The sequence below is a fragment of the Sinohyriopsis cumingii genome, chromosome 4 (assembly GCF_028554795.1).
Source record: "Sinohyriopsis cumingii isolate HCF-2022 chromosome 4, ASM2855479v2, whole genome shotgun sequence".
Taxonomy (NCBI): Eukaryota; Metazoa; Mollusca; class Bivalvia; order Unionida; family Unionidae; genus Sinohyriopsis; species Sinohyriopsis cumingii.
This window is the reverse complement of record NC_142964.1, coordinates 13,011,123-13,031,974: the sequence shown is the minus strand read 5'-3', so window position 1 is coordinate 13,031,974 and position 20,852 is coordinate 13,011,123.

Sequence of the window (20,852 nt, the reverse complement as noted above, 5' to 3'; positions counted from 1 at the left end):
TCCATTGCAATTTGTATTTTCAAGTGCATCATGTAAATCATACAGACTGATCCATTGCAATTTGTATTTTCAAGTGCATCATCTAAATCATACAGACAGATCCATTGTAATTTGTATTACGACTTTATAAACCATCATTGAAATTTCCTGTTCTTTTACAAAATTCAGTCTGCATGTTTCGTTTTTCAAAAAAAAAAGGAGAATTTTTGAGGATCATTAATGCAATACATGAAGAAGGAATTAAACCTGTGCTGAAAATCTGACGATTGTTTGCCTGTTTATAACCATATAGTAACCACTAGATAATAACATGGACATTTCTTTCAACAGGTATGAGAAACCAGACACAATACAATTCTATGTAAGGAACGAAATTTGTAACCGAAAGAAAGGAATTATTGGAAAATGGAAATATAGATTACTTTTCCACTTACTCAGATAAAACGTTATAGGAAGATATAATAGACTACTCAAAATGTGAAAATATGATTACTGTTTAGCACCAAAATACATAATTCCTAACGAACCTGATATCACAGAAGAAATTGATGGAAGATAAAGAGTGTAGAAAACCAGTGTTGTACCTTCTTAATAAAAACAAAGAGATATTCTATCAACTATCGCAATCTGATGTTGTATGTATAAATGAAAAACAGATATATAGAGTAGTTTTAATTTTATTAAAATCCATGGCTAAATCTTACATTACACTGTACACATCTTGAGGCAAATTACAATCAATGACTTTGAACAAGATTTCTTTACACTGATGAATAATTATGTCTTCAAAAAAAAAAAAAAAACCAAACAAAGAATAAAATATAAAAAGATATTGAACGTAAATATGTGCACTAATGAAGATAACGTTTTAAAACTTCAAAAAAACATTTCATTTGGAAGGGGGACAAATATTTATATAACATGTATTTCGTTAGATTTATGGTAACATGAGCATTAAGTTAACCAAATAAATAATATATTGACTTTTCAGTGATAGATTTAAGAGAGTTGTTTATGCGTAACGTTTACTATAAGTAACAAAAACCATATGTAGATAAAATGAACCTTTTAATGACAGATACAGACCGTTTCGTCTTTCTGACGAGACAAATCACTTTACAACAGCTTAAAAGAACATTTTAGTTGTGCCACACAAGCGATTACGAACAATGTAACATTTATGGTATTCCTCAGAGGAAAAGGAGCGTAAAGTTTTTAAAGATGAATTTTGAACAGTGTATCAATGCAATAATTTTGTCTTTGACGTAAGGTTCATGCTTTTAAAACTGACAAAGACCTAAAAGGATGAAATGGTATTTAAACAAATTGTCCTCGAAGCAAGGTTCATGCTTTTAAAACTGGCAAAGACGAATAAGGTATGAAATGGTATTTAAAACAAATCTGTCTTTGACGTAAGTTTCATAGTTTTAAAACTGGCAAAGACATAAAAGGATGAAATGGTATTTAAACAAATCTGTCTTTGAAGTAAGGTTCATACTTTTAAAACTGGCAAAGACGAATAAGGGATGAAATGATATATAAACAAATCTGTCTTTGACGTAAGGTTCATGCTTTTAAAACTGGCAAAGTCCTAAAAGGGATGAAATGGTATATAAACAAATCTGTCTATGACGTAAGGTTCATGCTTTTAAAACTGGCAAAGACCTAAAAGGGATGAAATGGTATATAAACAAATCTGTCTTTGAAGTAAGGTTAATGCTTTTAAAACTGGCAAAGACCGAAAAGGGATGAAATGGTATAAAAACAAATCTGTCTTTGAAGTAAGGTTAATGCTTTTAAAACTGGCAAAGACCTAAAAGGGATGAAATGGTATATAAACAAATCTGTCTTTGACGTAAGGTTCATGCTTTTAAAACTGGCAAAGACGAAAAAGGGATGAAATAGTATTTAAACAAATCTGTCTTAGAAGTAAGGTTCATGCTTTTAAAACTGGCAAAGACCTAAAAGGGATGAAATGGTATATAAACAAATCTGTATACAAAGAATCTAAATTGAGAAATTTAAAAAATTTGTTTATTTAACTCACCGAGAGATGAATTTAATTAGATCAAACAATCACGGTATACACAATATTACATTAATAACATTCTATTTAGTTGTTACGATAGTCATGGATATTCCAGGGATGAGGAAAACACTTGGCCTTATGGTTACTCTTTATCCATCTTATTATTAAACGGAAATTCATACCTTGCTGCAAGTTCATTTTTTTATTGTTGTACTACTTTACACATTTCGCACAGACATTTTATATTTGAATTATTTGATAACTATAACTCTAACATAAAATCTTATAAGATAAACATTATTCCACTTTTATTGTGCTCATTATGATCATGTTGCAATATTTTGATTTGACTGTATAAGAAATGTGTCGAGTTCAGGAATGTAATTGTGCACTCCCATACTAGATAGCTACTAACTTTTAAGTAAACGTTCCGTGACTTGTTTAAATTGGAGTGATTGTATTTATCCCAGGCAATGCATTTTACATGTACACTAAAATATTACTATGGGTGCTTTCTTCTTGAACAATAAATTTACTGGTAAACAATCAGTCAACATCACACTCCTTTTGCAGAGACACCTGACACACTCTCATTGTGCATAATGTACATTGTTATTCATGCTGAAAACATTACAATTAAATTGTGTTTATCATCACATGACTCTGTTTCTATTTAAATAAAAAAAAATTGAACGTTTAACATAAATCTAACTTATTACTTTCGCGGAGAAACTAAACCTAACCATTACCCAATCATCATCTATATTCCAAACGAATTGGATGTACACTTATGCTTGTCGGTGACATAATAGGCTATTTATTTCCTTGAATGAATGACATAATAAGTGAAAGAAATAAAACTGAATGATAAACATACAGTTACCATCTTCTGTTTGATATGAGATGTTATAAATGAGTGAACTGCAGAACTGTGTGGCTTCTTTAAATAAACGTTTGTCTAGTTCACCTCTTATCTTAAACATTCAATAATACATACTGTAGTAAAACTCACAGAGGTCATGTAGGCATTCAGCCCATATTATTTCAGTAAAAGGGGTAATTTTTTAGAATTTGATTCTACACGAGTTTAAATGGCAATTATTCACTTTTTGGGACTTCATACATCAATATTCCTTTGGAATGTCATTATTTATACTCCCGAGATCTACGTACGGCAAACTCAATTTTAAAATACGCATAGTTTTGGACGAGATAAACCTAAATGTGTGATCCAGAACATTCCAGATTGAATGTTGCGCGCTGCGATGTCAGAGAGTTACGCATGTTGATAAACATATTCATACTACCATATACTGTGATGATTAGACTCAACACGCTATTTCCTTTACACAGTTTAGTAAATGGCCACCATTGTAAAAGTCCACAACGATAGATAATTTTTGTCTGGAAGATTCTTGATAACATTGAATGTGCAGATCATTCAATAATGAGAATTGAAAAGACTACGTTTAAGCAAAAATAGTATTATATTTTAAAACAACTATTTATATTTTGTTTGATTCGAATAAATGCTCATATATGACATGTATTACGTTTACGTTAGAGGGCTACTAATCCACTTGTATCCATTTTGAACAAAACACCACCAATCCAATAATGAAAAGTAACATTCAATGAAAAATGTGCATCTAAGATAACTAGTAACACTATCCCAACACACAGGCATGTGAACACGTGTACTTATATATGTGGAACGTCACAAGGAATTACAGCTCTAGTCCATTTACATGCCGGAAATCTACGTATGCAGCGGCATGCTTAAATGGACATGGCAGGTAATCGCGTTTTCACATTTGTCTGTATGTGGTATTCGAGTACGAAAACCTCGTTTCCCTAGCTGCCCTAGAAGACATATCATACTTAAGGAACTGTTTGTTTTTATTTACTTGCTCTCTGTTATCTTCAATAAAGTTGAGAAGTTCCTCCCATATATATGGTTTTCGGTTTTTTATGATGTTTCTTTTTGTCTTGGATGGTTTAATATATGTGTCCAAATCGTACATATTATCATATCTATAAGAATGGGTAGTGTATATTTTGTTCACCTTATTTGATTTTAACCAAATTAGCAACAACTTAAATAAACCATTTATATTTATTTTATTTTAATTTGTTCAGCATCTCAAATATCAATTAATAGTCTTTTATATTAGAGTTCTCACTAGAATTCTAGAAATAATCGAAGTTCCATTTCGTGGAATTATCCTTTCATAGATCTGAAGTTAAATTAATTATTTCATAAGAAAATGAGTTGTGTTATAACATTGGTGAAGTGAATCAACTCGTTGTTCATGTTTTGTATTTTGTTTTCTGTTTTCTTCCCATTTCATACCACATAAAGCACACAATACATGCCGAGTTGCGTGATTTTCATGCCACATAAAGCACACAATACGTGCCGAGTTTCGTGATTTTCATGCCACATAAAACACACAATACGTGCCGAATTGCGTAATTTTCATACCACATAAAGCACACAATACATGCCGAGTTGCGTGATTTTCATGCCACATAAAGCACACAGTACGTGCCGAGTTGCGTGATTTTCATGCCACATAAAGCACACAGTACGTGCCGAGTTGCATGATTTTCATGCCACATAAAGCAAACAATACGTGCCGAGTTGCGTGATTTTCATGCCACATAAAACACACAATACGTGCCGAGTTGCGTGATTTTCATACCACATAAAGCACACAATACGTGCCGAGTTGCGTGATTTTCATACCACATAAAGCACACAATACGTGCCGAGTTGCGTGATTTTCATGCCACATAAAGCACACAATACATGCCGATTTGCGTGATTTTCATGCCACATAAAGCACACAATACGTGCCGAGTTGCGTGATTTTCATACCACATAAAGCACACAATACGTGCCGAGTTGCGTGATTTTCATACCACATAAAGCACACAATACGTGCCGAGTTGCGTGATTTTCATGCCACATAAAGCACACAATACATGCCGATTTGCGTGATTTTCATGCCACATAAAGCACACAATACGTGCCGAGTTGCGTGATTTTCATACCACATAAAGCACACAATACGTGCCGAGTTGCGTGATTTTCATGCCACATAAAGCACACAATACGTGCCGAGTTGTGTGATTTTCGTAACAACTGATATACTTTGATCCCTTAAACCCATTCAACATTACGTAAGCAGGCTTTCTCATCAATTGTTTAAAAGTGTATTGGTTCTAAACTTGCAGAGTTAATTTTTGCTGCCCTCAATATTTTCATCAGCATATGACACAAAAAATATATAAATTGTGTAAATACAGATTATTAACGCTAATATTGTCTCTTTGGCCCTCATTTAAGAAATGTTATATTTGCTACTGTGAAATATTAGTTAGATTCCAACATTTGCTAAAAGGTTATATTTGATAACACAACGAATATAAAATGAAAGGGCACCTAGAAACGTAAAACAAGAAATGAACATAAAATGGAAATTACACTAGCTCCGGCAAAATTATCATAATTATAAATGTTTGTTTATTTGTTTCATGATGTATGTTTTTAAATTATGAACTCTAGGCCCAACCATTGTGATGATAAGAATTTCTCTAGTTCTATTCTCTACTTAATTCTTACTTGGCTTTTTATATTATCTAAGTACAACAAATTCTGGTTATCAGATCCTAAAAATTCATGTTCTATCACGCCAGAATTCATAGCTATATTTATTCCTATAATACATGTATTTGTAAATTGGTACTATTACCTAATATAACGAAATGTTACCAGATCAATTAACAACAAAAAGATATCATCACCACTAACAGAACCTAACTTTCTAATATGAAATATATTACCGAAATGTTATTTTTATCTGTCCCATATCCTTCTTCACACAAACTTAAATTTTGAATCAGCTTTTTACATTGTTTTGTACAGTTAAAAAACAGTGCCATAATCTTTCAGCAAGAATTGTTATTCTGTATTCAGCTGTCTCATATCCGTACTTATCTTTACGTTCATTTTGCCTGAATTTTATATATGTAGCGTACTCCATATCTGTTGAATGAATCTTCATTGTAAATTTTTCAAACATAATTGTATAAAATGCTGACTGGTGTTTTCATAAAGTAATTGTTTCCTTTATAAGATAGTTTCATTTCTTCAATTATATTTACCATTTCTTTATTAACTGGAAAATTAAACTAAGTTGCTGGAAAATGTAAGGATCACTGCTTGTAATTTCAAAAATAGGAACTCTATTTTTGTTTATCTAAAGTTTCTTATTTTATAAATGTAAGAATATAACAGAATGGCTACTTCAATGTTGTTATTATTTTATATTTGTCTTGTGTGGTGGGACGTTTATTTCCGAAGAGTGAAAATAACATCATTTGTGGCTGAGTCAGGAATCGTTTTCACTTACCAAATGTATCGTGATGGGTACGGTGCTTGTGGTCGACAAAACTTTCATTGTCTCGTAGATGGGTGGGGGTGATTCTGGAAAATGAAAGTAAGGTTGTTTGTGCATGATCTAGGGAACATGCGGTCTAAAACCTGTACAGGTGGTATGGTTGTCGTGTTTCATTGAGAACATTTGTCTTCTATTTGGTTGATTCACATAAAAATGAAAATAGTTATGTTTTTATCTTATGTACGACGAGTTATATCGAAACTACTACAATACCTAAAACTACCAAACCTACCAGGATTCACTTTATTTAGCGTTCAAAAAATCAATGAAAGACAAATGCAAACTTGTAACCGAGCGATTGCTACAGCTTTTACTCTATCTCCTCACCGTATATTATGGTATAGCTTTTGCTCTATCTTCTGACCAAATATTTTGGTATAGCTTTTACTCTATCTTCTGACCATATATTATGGTATAGAAATGCTTCACAAGCAGATCATTGTTATTTCTTTCAAACAATTCACAGGGAACGATCCAGCTATTTGTCATGGCGAATTAGATAAATATATCTCTAGGCTAGTTGATTCACAAGTTAGAACCAACAAATGATCGTCCTCTTTCATTCTTGCTCTCTGGTTAAACGAGTCATTGACGTTGTCTGTATCCTCAATTGCATTTTCCTTTCCAATTTATAAACGAGATTCAATGTTTCGCTCAAGTTTCAGAATTATATTGCCTTAATGATACAGTTTTTGAGAAATATGTTGCGCCATTGCAAGGTCAAGTAAGAGTTCGTTAAAAACAACTGGAATGATTTAACTTGCGTACACGGATATCAAAATAAAACAACGCAGATTGATTTTCAATTAAATTCTCTGCCTTATTAAACTGAGCTATACGACATATTTCTCATAGCTCCCCAGCCTAATGCAGTCTTTGTATTGTGACAGACGGGGTGATAACAGTTTTCGAATAATTTGCTATTTGGGCCATAGGAAGTGTTTTAAAAACACTTTTTGATGAACGATTACCGATGAAAGCAAAACATACACGCACGAAGTTTGAATTTTATCGGAAAGGTGACGGGATGTTATTCTACAAGGTTACGAGTGATGGATTGCAAATGTTTTGACAAATGTTGGAAGCGATAAGAAACATGTCTGTTATTTTCATACTTTGAAAAATAGCTTAATCCGTTGGTCAGAATACGGGCATAACCATCGTCTGTCGCCATGATATTTTAGAAGCAGTTCTGTTACCCTGCAAATTACATTTTAATTGTGACAGTGTTTATATAGCAACACTTAAGGGCCGTTTTTTAACCAGTCTAAGTTCTGAATTCGATAGTAGTTAATGGGGATCTTATAGGGTCTATGGGATTTATCATTACAGACCCCCTTGGGAACATATAGGGTCTATGTAAATTTAACATGGAGAAAAATCGTGGGAACATATAGGGTCTATGGGAATTAACATGGCCAAAAACCCTGGGACAATATAGGGTCTATGTAAATTTAACATGGAGAAAAATCGTGGGAACATATAGGGTCTATGGGAATTAACATGGCCAAAAACCCTGGGACAATATAGGGTCTATGTAAATTTAACATGGACATAAACCCTTGGGACTGTATAGGGTCTATGTAAAATTGAAACAGGGAGGGTCTCTATTTTTTTTAAAAAAATAAAAAATAAAATAAAAAAATAAAATAAAAAATAAAATAAAAAAAGGGTAGGCAATTCAAAGACTATCTCTTTTCGAGAAATATGGCTGGCCCTGAAAAGGGCCTTTGGGTTTTCTTCTTCTTCTTCTTCTTCTAATTTCTTATTTTCCTCCACCAAGTTCTTATTTTATCTCCTACACTCTTCTTCTCTTTCTTTTTTTTCTTCTCCTCCTCTTCTTTCTTCTTCTCTTCCTCCTCTTCTTTCTTCCTCTTTTCATTTTCTTCTTCTTTTTCAATCTTTTCGTTCCATTTGCGTATTCTTATTCTTTCCTCTTCATCCTCCTTCTCCTCCTTGATCTCTTTCATGACACCACTAATCTTGTCCTTTGCTTTCCTTAAGTTATTAATTTCCATCTTCACACGATGGGGACTATAGGAATAATGGTCTTCAACCAGTCTTAATAGCATCTGTTCCATTATTCCTAAGTTGTCTAAAACGTCTTGCAAGGTTTGAATTTTGTCGATTTGGTTTGACGCCATCTTCTTTTTATTCTTTGCAGAATGGTTTGAACAACGAACACTGTGGGTTATTATAGTGAAAGCGCGGACGTGATGGAAAACATCCCCCTAAAAAACATAAAATCTATCTTACCTAGATCATGACCCAACAACGCGCGAACGTGAAGGAAAACATCCCCACTTTTCTCATTTCATATAATATAACCCAAACTATACTCTCCACATACGCTAAGAAACAATAAAAAAAACCATAATCTACTATTCACACAAACTTACTTTATTAGTTACTAACACAAACACACAATCACATACACTCCCACTATCAATAAAGAGTTAGTGTTTATATTCACACTAGTCTACCTACACACATTGGCAAATCGATAGTTATTTCTTTTCTAGAGTATTGGGTAGCCCTGAAAAGGGCTGTTTTGTTTGGAACTTCATGGGCACCTGGTTAATGGTGGCACCTTCCAGGCCTGGCGCCACATACGCATCTTATCCCCCAGTTACTTTTTACCTTTTGGGGGGAGAGAGCAGAGGTAGGATATGTCGCTTCAGAATCCCAATTTTCGCTCTCTGGGATTTTGAAATTTTTTCTTCTCTCCTTTTCCTCCTCCTCTTCTTTGTTTCTTCTTTCCTCTTTATATCTTCTTTCTTCTTCTTCTTCTTTATATCTTCTCTCCTCCTCTTCTTTGTTTCTTCTTTCCTCCTCTCTTATTCTTCCCTCCTCGACAATGGCTTCCGCGGCCAGTTCATTTAATATGTGCCTGGCATATTCCAGATGCACATGAAGCTCCAACAGTTTCTCAAGTCTCGTGTTCATTTTTTGGGTGTTGATCAATCAACAAGGGTAGCTGGACTGCCGAACGAGTTTCAATTTATACTGAAAGCGCGGACGTGAAGGAAAACATCCCCCTAATAACATAAAATTCATCTTACCTAGATCATGACCAAAAAAACAACAACGCGCGGACCTAAAAGAAACACTCACTCACTTTTTATGCTACCCATCACTATTTTAAAATTTTTTTATAAATCACTTCAATAGACTATCCACATTAGCAAAACAATCCAATCTAACTCCAAATTTACACCTCAAACACTAAGAAAAGATATCATTTTAATCTACTATCCACACCAACTTACTTGAGCTCTTACTAACACAAACACACCAACACATACCCTCACATTTTTAAAAAGAGTTAGTGTTTATTTTCACACTACTCTACCTACACACACATTGGCAAATCGATCGTTACTTCTTTTCTAGAGTATTGGGGTAGCCCTGAAAAGGGCTGTTTTTTTGTTTTGCTATGGCATTCTTTTTTTAGTTTCTAAGAATGCGATGTCCTCTGAGGATAGACTTTCTGGCGATAGGTCTGCTTCTTCGGAAAGAGAAGAAGAACTCTTTGGTGTCGATACGACAATCGACAAAGCCTCTGTCAGCTTCAGGTTGTTGCTGCTGTTGCTGTTGTTGCTGCTGTTGCTGCTGTCTCTGAAGTCTGTACTTCTCCGTCCATTCTTCTTTTTCCCTGTTCACTTCTTCTCTGAAGAGCTCTTCTATCAGGTCTTCAGTGATTTTTAACATTCTCACATTCTCTATTTCTTCTGGCTTCGGTATCAGACTGTGTCTGACCCTATGCAAATTCACGTAGGCTTCGTTGAGCTTAGCTAGTTTGGAGCACATCTTCTTAGGAGGATGAGTCGACAATGGATGGCTAGACTGGAAACAACCCCGGTTATTATAGTGAAAGCGCGGACGTGAAGGAAAACATCCCCCACACGATTTTCGATTCGCAACGTTCAGTGATTGTCATGAGAGGGATAGTAAGAAATGAAAGAGCATCAATTCAACATTCTTATAGCTAAACAAAAGACAAAAGCATTTTTTCAAAACACAACATTTTTTATTCAATAATCACTTAACACTAAACAACAACTCTAACAATTTTAACAATAATCCAACACTATAACATCAAACCATATTTTTTCAAATCACTAACATTTTTTTCTCAATCTACTTTAAACAGGGCTGACAACGTTGTGAATGAAATTGTGATTTCCACTGTTGGAAATCATTAGGCCATTGATGGACACTACGTTTCCTAGCTTGAGACAAAAGATAAGCATAATGGTCACAAAACCATCGATCTACTTTCACATCGTTTCTAGCAGAAGAACGAGGATCGAAATGAGTCACTAAATGTTCTAAGGAATAGCCCAGGCTGCGATGATGCAGAAAATACACACAGTACTGTCCACACACCAAGGAATCTGTGCCTTGTAATTTCACATTATTGAATCGGGTGGTTTGAGCATTTCTTCTCATAAAGTCGATGATATCGTCTTCCAAAGGGGGCAATCCGTACGAATCAAAATATTCCACACAGCCTTCTTGAGGAAAGTAGACGGCTACCCAGTGGGTTCCTGGGAGATGACTGTCGTCCGTGTTGATCACGTAAGCTTGATGGTCTTTAGGTTTGCGATGAGGGAGTTCATCTTTAGCACAGACGACAGGATTCCAAGAAGACGTATACGAACTGTGGTTCAAAAGGTAATAAAGTTCCCAGGTATCCATTGTTTTGTGTTTTTTCTTCACAGGTAATAATAAGTCGTCAATTCGATCCTGACTTTTTGCTTGAAAATGTCTGACGAATAAACGGTTATTCGTTCTGTTTCCTCACTCTGATTCAGGAGAGCTTCGATACGATGGATCTCTTGAGTGGTTAATGGTGGACAAGAATGTTCACGCAAGTCTTTATACCACTGGTGCAACACGTCTTTGTTCGAGATGAGACTCCAAGCTTCGTCCAGATACTCGTCCAATTTTTCTTCTTGACTCAACATCAGGCATTTATCGTGTTGAATTTGACTGGGATGATCGTTTTGACATCCATAGCAATTTTTCTTGATCAATTCCGTCATTTTGTCGACCAAGTGTTTGGCAAAACAGGAGACTAAATGGGCTTCTTGTTCTGGCCATCTCGATTTCATCATGATCACTTCTTCTTCCACAGTCTCCTCACATTTCATGTCCCAAGTTTCTTCACTAGGTAAAGAGGGATAACAGTCTTCCATGACTTCTAATAATCTAGAATGACTTCTCTCAAACTGTTGATTTCTATGGTATTATCGAATTCTGCATACAGGAGGACGTTCACTGTCTTGTCCAGTGGTTCTGCAAACTGAAGTTCCACACGAATCTGGCCTGATTTTATAGGGTGGAAATGTCCCTCGTCGCTGCCTTGGTCTGGAGTGAAATCGAAAGCCCACAAAGCGTAGCCTCCGTCATAATCGTCGTACGTAATGCCGTGACTGGTGTTGGTTCCTAACTGTCCCGTGGCTTCGTACAGGGACAAGTACGATCTCAAGTAATTCTTCTTCTCAAAGTCAGGTTCGAAAGGTCGGGTACACAAGGTCTTGCCATCGCGACTGACTTCGATCTTGGACACTTTGTAATGATGAAATTGGAAAGGATTTTTTTCGAAGTGTCCGTTGAAGGCTTCATTCTCGACCATACCAAGGATCAAACGTTTGGGTAACTGTCCTTGGAACAGATGATCTTCGATCATGGATCGCTGTCCCCTAGGAATGGTGAACGTTTTCACTTCCACGCGTCGGATGGGATACTTGGCGGTCGTTCTGCTCAACGTTTGACTGATGTCGTTACCTACTTTAGGTAACACTTCCACGCGTCGTACGTAGAGTTTGGCCTCCTCGATTTTGCTTTTGGGATTGCCACCAGTAGTAGCATCACCATCAGCCAACAAATGGAAAGCGGCACTGCTGAGATTCAGTCTCAAGCGAACATTGACCCCGTTCAGCAAATATTTCTCTTGCAACCACATGTCCAAATGCAAACGATCCATCAGTTCTAAACTCTTTCCATCTTTGATTTTGTTTCTTCGTTCTACAAATCCCTCATTGGTGGTTGTTTTTGTTTTGGGGTCAGCTTCAAGACCTTTTTCATTAAATTCGCCCGCTTCGTCAGGTTCCCACAGCACACAGGCATTGAGATGAGTATCCTTGGCATCTATTCCGTACGTCAAGAGATTTTCCAGGTAGGCACGATAAGGGTAAGTATCCATGCTGCTGCTAACCAGTTTGTTGTTCAAGTACAAGTCCACTGAGCTGAACAAGGAATGCATGAAATTGTTGATGGGAGCTACTTTCTCTTCGCCGCTTATAATATCTCCTCCCTTATCTAGAACTTTGACTTTCAAGTACAAGTAACTGCTATTCAGATCGATGTAATCTTCGGGCTGTCCTTTGATTTCAAACTCGATGGGAGCGGAATCGGTCAATGAGGAGACGGGATGAAATTCCACCCATTGGGATTCTTGCATCGTCATCATGGTGGGGGGCATGGCAAACAGATCCAGTTCCGTCTTGGAACAAGCGCAAGACTCTCGGTGCATCATTTTTTTCCTCTTTCTCAATAATCGAAAACGTCTAAGTCTCGAACGGTTCTTCTTTTCTTGGCCTTTCTCGCTTGAAGTCTGGTGAAAGGGTGTTTTCTTCTTCGTCGTCTCTTTCTGCCTTGTCCTTGCTGAATGCCTGACTCGGTAGCGTGCAGGGCATTTATAGGTGTGTCTCGTCGGCCTAAAATGTCTTTGCCCGTTTGCAGCAAGACATTTTTGCCTGCCCTCATGAAGGCTTCTTTAGGGTTTTGTTTGTCGATGATGACATTTTGGAGAAATTCCTTGCCTTGCGTCAGTGCCGCATCTTTCAAGGCGTGCAATCCGCGTGTCACCATCGGTTTCAACACCGGGACCACCGAACGAAAGGCCGATTTTAACATATCTCCTAAACCGTGTCCTCGCTGTCGTGCAACCCCTCGGTACACTGGATACATGACTTACTTACGAGTCGTGAGAGAACCGTTTTCGAAAATGGAGTTTCACCGTGACTTTTCCTTTGGTGAATGGAATATTTTGTCCCAAATCTCCTTTTATAGTAATGTTGACCGTGTCCAAATACGACTTGCTGACGGGTAAATAATGAGGATGTACAAATTCGCGGTGGACGTGGTAAGTGTTTCCACCTTCCTCGTCAGTGTTCGTGGTAGAATCCACTTTGAAAGGAATGACACGCAGTAATGGCACAGAGGTGTGTCCCACCACGTTATACTCCACCACATCGGAGTACACGAACATTAAATTCAGTCCTTGGTTCAGTTCTACCGGTTTTCCAAAAGCTTTGTAAAAATCCATATTACTGTTGATCTTGGGGCTCCAATTGTTTGTGACCATTGTTGAATGTCCACCCAAAATTTCAAACAAAATACCATTGAACCTGAAGGACAATGTGTCCGTATCTGGAAATTTCATCAGTAAGCGACGAGCCACTTTATGGTACTCCAGGGTGACACTTTTTTTGGTTCTGTTCAGGGCTTTGCCAAAGGCGAACTCGAACCTGTCCACAATAGTGTCCACCAAATGTTGACCACTAAAATAAAACCCTGCTGGAATTTTCACGGTGTAGATACTGAAGTCTGGTTTGCTGGCTGGTCTTGTGATCCCTGAAAACCCGATGTCAGTCATGGCTTCTTGTAATTGTTGGTTCAGGATTTCCACCTCAAAAAAGTTTTGTTTTTCGGTGATGTTTTGGATTTGTGTAGGGTGAATCATTTCTACTAAAGCCACTTCCCAATGGGCTTCGTGATCTAAGGGGATGGCTTGAGGTAATTTGGCCGTGTAACAGCACAACGTGTTGTGGGGAAACACCTCCATGGAACTGTCACTGGGTAAAGTTAAGTAAAATTGGTTTTGGTGACTCATAATTCCAGAGTTCTGTGGCTCTCCGAGGGGATATTACTGGATGTCAGAGGTGTGTCTCCGCCCAAAATGGGGTTCTGGTTGTGGTTGTTGGAGTGGTGACTGGCACTGGCACTGGACACAACGTTCCCGTTCGAGGAGAATTTCAGGGAGGGATTGGGAAGCAGGTAACCGATGCAACTGCTCAATAAAATGGTCCACAATTGTTTGTCTCCTTGTTGCAAACTCAAATTGGCGATGGCTGCCCCGATGACACAATACACCACGAAGATTTGGCAGAAAAAGACGATTTGCGTTTTAGGCACACGTTCTCCACACCACACCCACAAGGGTTGTTTTTGTAAATCTTGCACAGAAGAACTAGGGGAAGAAGGACTGGTCGACGTAGCTGCGTCTGCTGTGTGAAAGGGCATGATGGTCACTTCTTCTTTTTATAGTCGATGACTTGCGAAGCGTCGATCCAAGAATCGAAACTGGGTGGATATCCTTTCCAACGTACTTTGACTTCTTTGACACGTCGTTTGCCCACTTTACGGGTTCTGCGTTCGAGAATGCTTTCGATGTCGTACACGTCGTCTTCTTTTTTGGTGACACGTTGTAACTCGGGCAAATAAAACGTTCCTTTGAGTACTTCTCCGTTCATGTCTTCCAATTTATAGACGGCAGGATGACGGCCATGCACTCGTCCAGTGACGCGAAACAGTTCGGTCGTCCAGTTAGGTAAGTAACCTTTGTCAAAAGTGCGTTTGGTTTTGCCAATGCGCACCCAATCTCCTACGGTCAACTCTCCACTTTTCTTGGGGACAGCCCTCGTCGGGGACGTACCGAACAGACGCTCAAACACCAACACTTCATTGTCGGGAGTCACGTCTTGCGGGGCACGTCCGATGCTTCGATGGTAAGATTGGTTGTACGCTTGCACCAGGTGCGGTAAGATGTCGATGTACTTCAGAGTGTGGTGATGCGTAAAATATTTCCACATGCGTTCTTTCAAAGTGCGTTGAAAACGTTCCACGATGCTGGCTTTGGTTTCGGGATTCTCGGTGGTAAAAAAATGAATGTCACGTTTCTTTAATTCTTTTTGGAAAGCTTGGTTCAGAAATTCGGTGCCTTTGTCCGTTTGCCATCGAAGAGGGTGACGACCGCTTTGTTTCAACACTCGTTGCAGGGCTCGCACTAACTCGCTGCTGGATTTGGAAGTCAAGGGCACGACCCAGGCAAATTTGGAAAAGACGTCGATGACACAAAACAAATATTTGTAGCCACGATTGTAGCTGGCCAAATGAGAGACATCGGCTAAATCGGCTTGCCATTGATGATCGATGCCTTCCACTTGGGTGCGACTTCTGGCAAACTTGCGTCGAATGGGTTTGTGTAAAGTGTAGGTAGCTTGTTCTTGTAACCATCGTTGCACTTGAGGTAAACGGAGACTTTTCAGTCGCGTTTTGGCAGCACGATACAATTTTTGAACTCCTGCGTAACCTGCAGGATGCGAGGGATCGTAGTAAATGCTGGCTAAGACTTTTTCCATTTTTTTATTTTGTGTTGGTGTGTTAATAAGGCACCCACTCTTGGAAGAGGCTACTCTTTTTCTCTTGGGGTATTTTCTTGGATTGCAAGGCTTTGCGTGTGCGACCGGCAATAGGTGTCGAAGAGGAGGATGTCTGAGCAGGGGATATCGGTTCTTGTTTCACTTCTGTCTTCACTTTCTTTTTCTCTTGTGATGAAGAAGGGGTGGCCATCATCTTTTTAATCCATCCAATTCTGGAGGTAGGTGGTGTTGTTAACTTGCGTACTTTTTCTGGTGGAGTTTGAAACCCTTCTTCTTCTTCTTCTTTTCCTTTTTCTTTCTTGACCACTGGTACCGGTACTGGTACTGGTGATGGTGCTGGACTTTTCATCAAGGTCTTAAAATCTTTTAGAGTGGGTAAAGCTGTTTCGTCTAAAGCTTTCTGGTGAAAGAGTTGCAGTCGTTGCAAGAGTTGACCGTACTTTTGCGATTTTTCTGTTTCGGACAAATCTTGGCGATCCATCAAGGACTGCAATTCGTGTTGTAACTGGGACATCTCGCTCAAATTGGGATTGGGAGGTAAATGCGGGGTGCGTTGTTCTTGCCACCGATGGTATTCCATCCATCGTTTGTAAGGCACTAAAGCTAGTTTTCGTCCTTCCATGGGGTTGTCAGGGGTCGATTCTGAGATCTTGGGACTTTCGAAGGCCTTTTTATCTTGCTCCCATCAGTCCTCCCAACATGGTTCCCAAGACTCCTTTCAGTATGGGGCCTAACAAGAGAGGCAAAATGCCTCCACGTTGAACCAACATCTTCTTTTTTTGACGAATGGGAATTTTCTTTTGAACCATTTGGCGAAGAACGTGACGATGTTTGCCTAAGCATTGTTTCTGGTGTTTGGACAAAGGGATCGTGCCTTTCAAAACGTTCAAACAACATTCGCACACGGTATCGATGACCTCTTTGGAGGCCGTTTGAATGAGTTTTTTTCGTAGGGGTGAAGAAGCTTTGGACAGGACAGATAACAGGTCCCCATGTTTGGCTAAACGTGGTGGCAGTCCTTTCCTTTTCTTTCCTTGGGGTTTTCTGGAGGGTGACATCTTTGAGTCTTTAGGAGCACCAAAAGAACACTGATACCCTACTTGGTCACAGGCCTTTTTTATACTGGAACGCGTCGCCACTGATTGTCTTTACGTTTTATCAGTTTGAGGACAGGCATGACACGTCGTGCAGGGGTACGCAACGGACTAAATCGAGCCAGTTCTTGCTTGGACAAATCCAGTAAACTTTGTAACATGCCCGATCTTTCTTGGACTTTGATTTTGGGAGAAGGTACTTTGTGAGCAGCAGCCACTGCCACTAAATTGGAGGGTCCTGCCACTGGGGAAGTTCTTTTGGGGGTCATCAACGGAGATGTTCTTGGTGTGATCAACGTCTCCAAGTACTCTTCAGTTCTGGGTGTCATCAACGGAGAAGTGGATGAACGTGAGGATGCCGGAGACGCAGTCACTGCCGTGGCAGGTCGTGGTTTGCGAGTGTAAGGTTGCGTCCTGGCCGAAGTGCCTCTCTTGCGACTAGTTTTCTTCTGTGGACTTTTCTTTTTCTGGGGACTTTTTCTCTGTTTCTTTTTCTGGGGGCTTCTTTTCTTTTTTCGGGGTGGTGTCTGGTAAGAGGAGGGTCCCGCCACTGGAGAAGTTATTCTTCTTTGGGACCTGGTCTTTTTCTTTTTCTTCTTGGGGCTTTGTTGGACTTTTGTCTTGGGGATAACTTTGGGGGCATTAGGATCCCATCTTAAGAGTGAGCGAATGATGACCCCTCCTAGAGTACCGCTCCCTCCAGGTTTCAAAATGATTTGTTTTTTGGTTTGAGTGTCGATGCGGGGATCGGCCAGTTGGACCAAAGCGACTTTGTTTCGATCGAAAAAGCGTTGGGTTTGATGAGGAATCTGAATGATTCCTTGGAGTAATTGACGTGCCGTCACCGTGAACCATCGTAAGACTTCTTTGACACTAGCTTCTAAGACACGGGCTCGTGTTTGTGGATCTTTTTCTCGACTGATGCCATACAAGGCACGAATCAATTTGACGGGAAGATGCGACTGAAGGGACGTCATGTTCACACTGTGTGAGACAGACGAAAAAGGGTCTGAGGTTTTTATAGATTTTTTGATGGGGAGTGAAATGAAGTCGAGGACGGAGACGTGTACAGGACAGGCCCTCCGTCTTGGCACCAGTGGTGAAACAAGTGGGTACGAAATCGCAAATCCTCGGGGGTCGTAGGTTTCAAATCGACGAGTAAATAGGCGTGTGGCGTTTGAGTGGCATCGTCGTACGCCTGAGTCAGCCAAGGCGTTCCTAACTGTTTGGCTAAGACTTGCACTTGCGATTTATCTCGAGGGCTTTTAAACAAGACCACGTAATGCGCATTGAGACTGATGGTGCGATGGGCTTTACTTTGTTGAAACAAATTTTGGGTGATGTAAATGACACTGGCATTACGGTGATGCCCTTTGCGCGTGAACCACAATTTAATTTCTTCTTCGTCTTCTCCTAACATGTCGTCGAAAATGACCAAATGGGTTTGACGGGAGTCAGAGACGATGCCGTCGTCTTCTTTAGGAATGCCTTCCACAAACACGATGGAATCGCCTTGACTTTCTCGCAAGAGGCTGTACGCCGATTGCCACTCTTTGTAACACCACACGATCCGTTGAGGTGGCCGATCGATCAAATGATGTTTATGTTCGATCAAACGTTTGACGAATTCGGTTTTGCCTGAACCGCTAGGTCCAGCAATGAGCATGTTAAAGGGATGGCGAAGATACAAAGCCTCCCAACTGGCACGATCTAAGTGTTCGTCGATGACTTTGACAGTAGAGGAAGAGGGAGCAGAGACAGCAGAGGTAGCCATGGTGTGAGAAATGTCACTTGTGACACGAAAACGAACAAGACAAGAGTTTATATACTTTTTCAGAACACGTTTATTGAATGTTTTTTTATCAAACATGAATACGAAAGACAAAAATACATAAAAGCCAAAGGCTTAAGTACAAGGATAAAAGGCACATGATAACGATGAACGTGGAATAAACACAAGTGTCTGTACAACAATCACATCTTTTGGGTAATGTTCTAACCAGTTCAACAGGGGGTAAGGTCACACAAGTGTCCTCCCGAAAGGGTCTTTCAGGTCTGTCCACGACAGTCCTGTCCTGGGTGACGGGTTCTTCTGGCACCGTCACTAACACGGGTTGAAAAGTAACTTTTTTCCTTGAACAACTCTCGTGCATACTGGGCCACTTCTTGGGTCCAAGCCTCAAAATCCCATTCTTTCCAGGCACGGACATCTGTCCAATGGGGATGTAAGTCACAAGCTACACACACATCGTCATACACGTCTTGGGTAGCTAAAAGTTGACGAATCTTTTTTTCCTGTTGAGGTCGAGAAGTATCCAGATGAAAACGCAAGGCTTTGAGCAAAAGGAGTTTTTCGTGACCATTTAAGGCCATGGAGGTGGTAAGTACTGATCGTAAAGAGTCCACAAGGAATCGGCTGGTAAACGAAATCCCAAAAAACAAGTCACTAAGACACACACCACTTGTCGTCCCAAATTGAATGGATACAGTTCTTGCAATAATCGATGGTAATGATCCACGGTTTGAATATGGTCATTGAGTTCCTTCCACGGAATCTGTTGGATGACATGTGACATAAGTCGTGGCATGGCAGCCTGTTTTTATAGTCTCTTTGTTTCGGAAACAATACACGTACTTTCTAGCCAGAGATCTTCGTTCTCCAGTAGGGAATCTAAATCTTGCATACTGTAACCGAAACTTCAGAGTTCGTTTAGAAGTTTCCTCTTCCTCTAAGTAGATTCCACGTAAAATATGTTGATAATCCTTTAACTTGTCTTCCTCAATGTATTGCTGTAGGTGAATCTCGAAGTAACCAAAATCATGAACATTTCGATCATTCACTAACTCAAAGTGTTGAACAAGGTCTGACCACTGAAAGAATTTCTGACGAATCAGTTCTCTTATACCATTCAGGTACCAGTGGTTAAAGATCTGGTGACGTAACGGATGCAATTGTTCTTTACGTTTGACTTGTATTTTCACCAGCTCTCGGTAAATGCGTTCTCTCAACTCCACAGGCAAAGCACGAATGTTCTCTAGCAAAGTATCCATGAATAGGTCATACTAAATCCTCTTTGGTCTGACACAATAAATGTACTCTTTGCACAAACATGGTTTCACTTCAGTGTCGAATTTAAATCGTTGAGTCACTAATCTACACATTACAATTCGTTCAGAAGTTTCCTCTTTCACTAAGTTGACATTGCGTTCAAGATGTTGGTAATTCGTTAACTCTTCCTCTGGAATTTGATGCAGTACGTTTACAATGATGTAGGTAGAATCGTCCATAACAAACCAATCCTTTTGAAAACTAGAGGATCGTTGATCAATGTCTGTCCGATGGAACACTTTCAATTGAATCAGTCCTTGTATAGCCTTCAGGTACCAGTGGTTCAAACACCGGTGACGTATCGGATGCAATTGTTCTTTACGTTTCACTTGTATTTTGACCAGCTCTCGGTAAATGCGTTCTCTCAACTCCACAGGCAAAGCACGAATGTTCTCTTGTAAAGTATCCATGAACAGATTATTATGGTAAGAAGTTACTTCAATGTCTCGGTCCCACTAAGGGTAAGTAATGACAATTCGGTGACCATCGAGCATGTTCTACGTAGGCCGAATCTTGCGGTTCCCAGTGGTGAAGTGTCACATCGCAACTGAAGCACCTGACTTTATCTCCTTCGCCCAAGTAGAAAAATCCGGCTCTGGCTAATTCTTCGGGGGTCGGTCCTCCCAGATACTTTGGCCATTTTCCTTTGAACGATTGAAGACGATTTTCAAAGTCGCAGTATTCCGACAAACGCACAGGAAA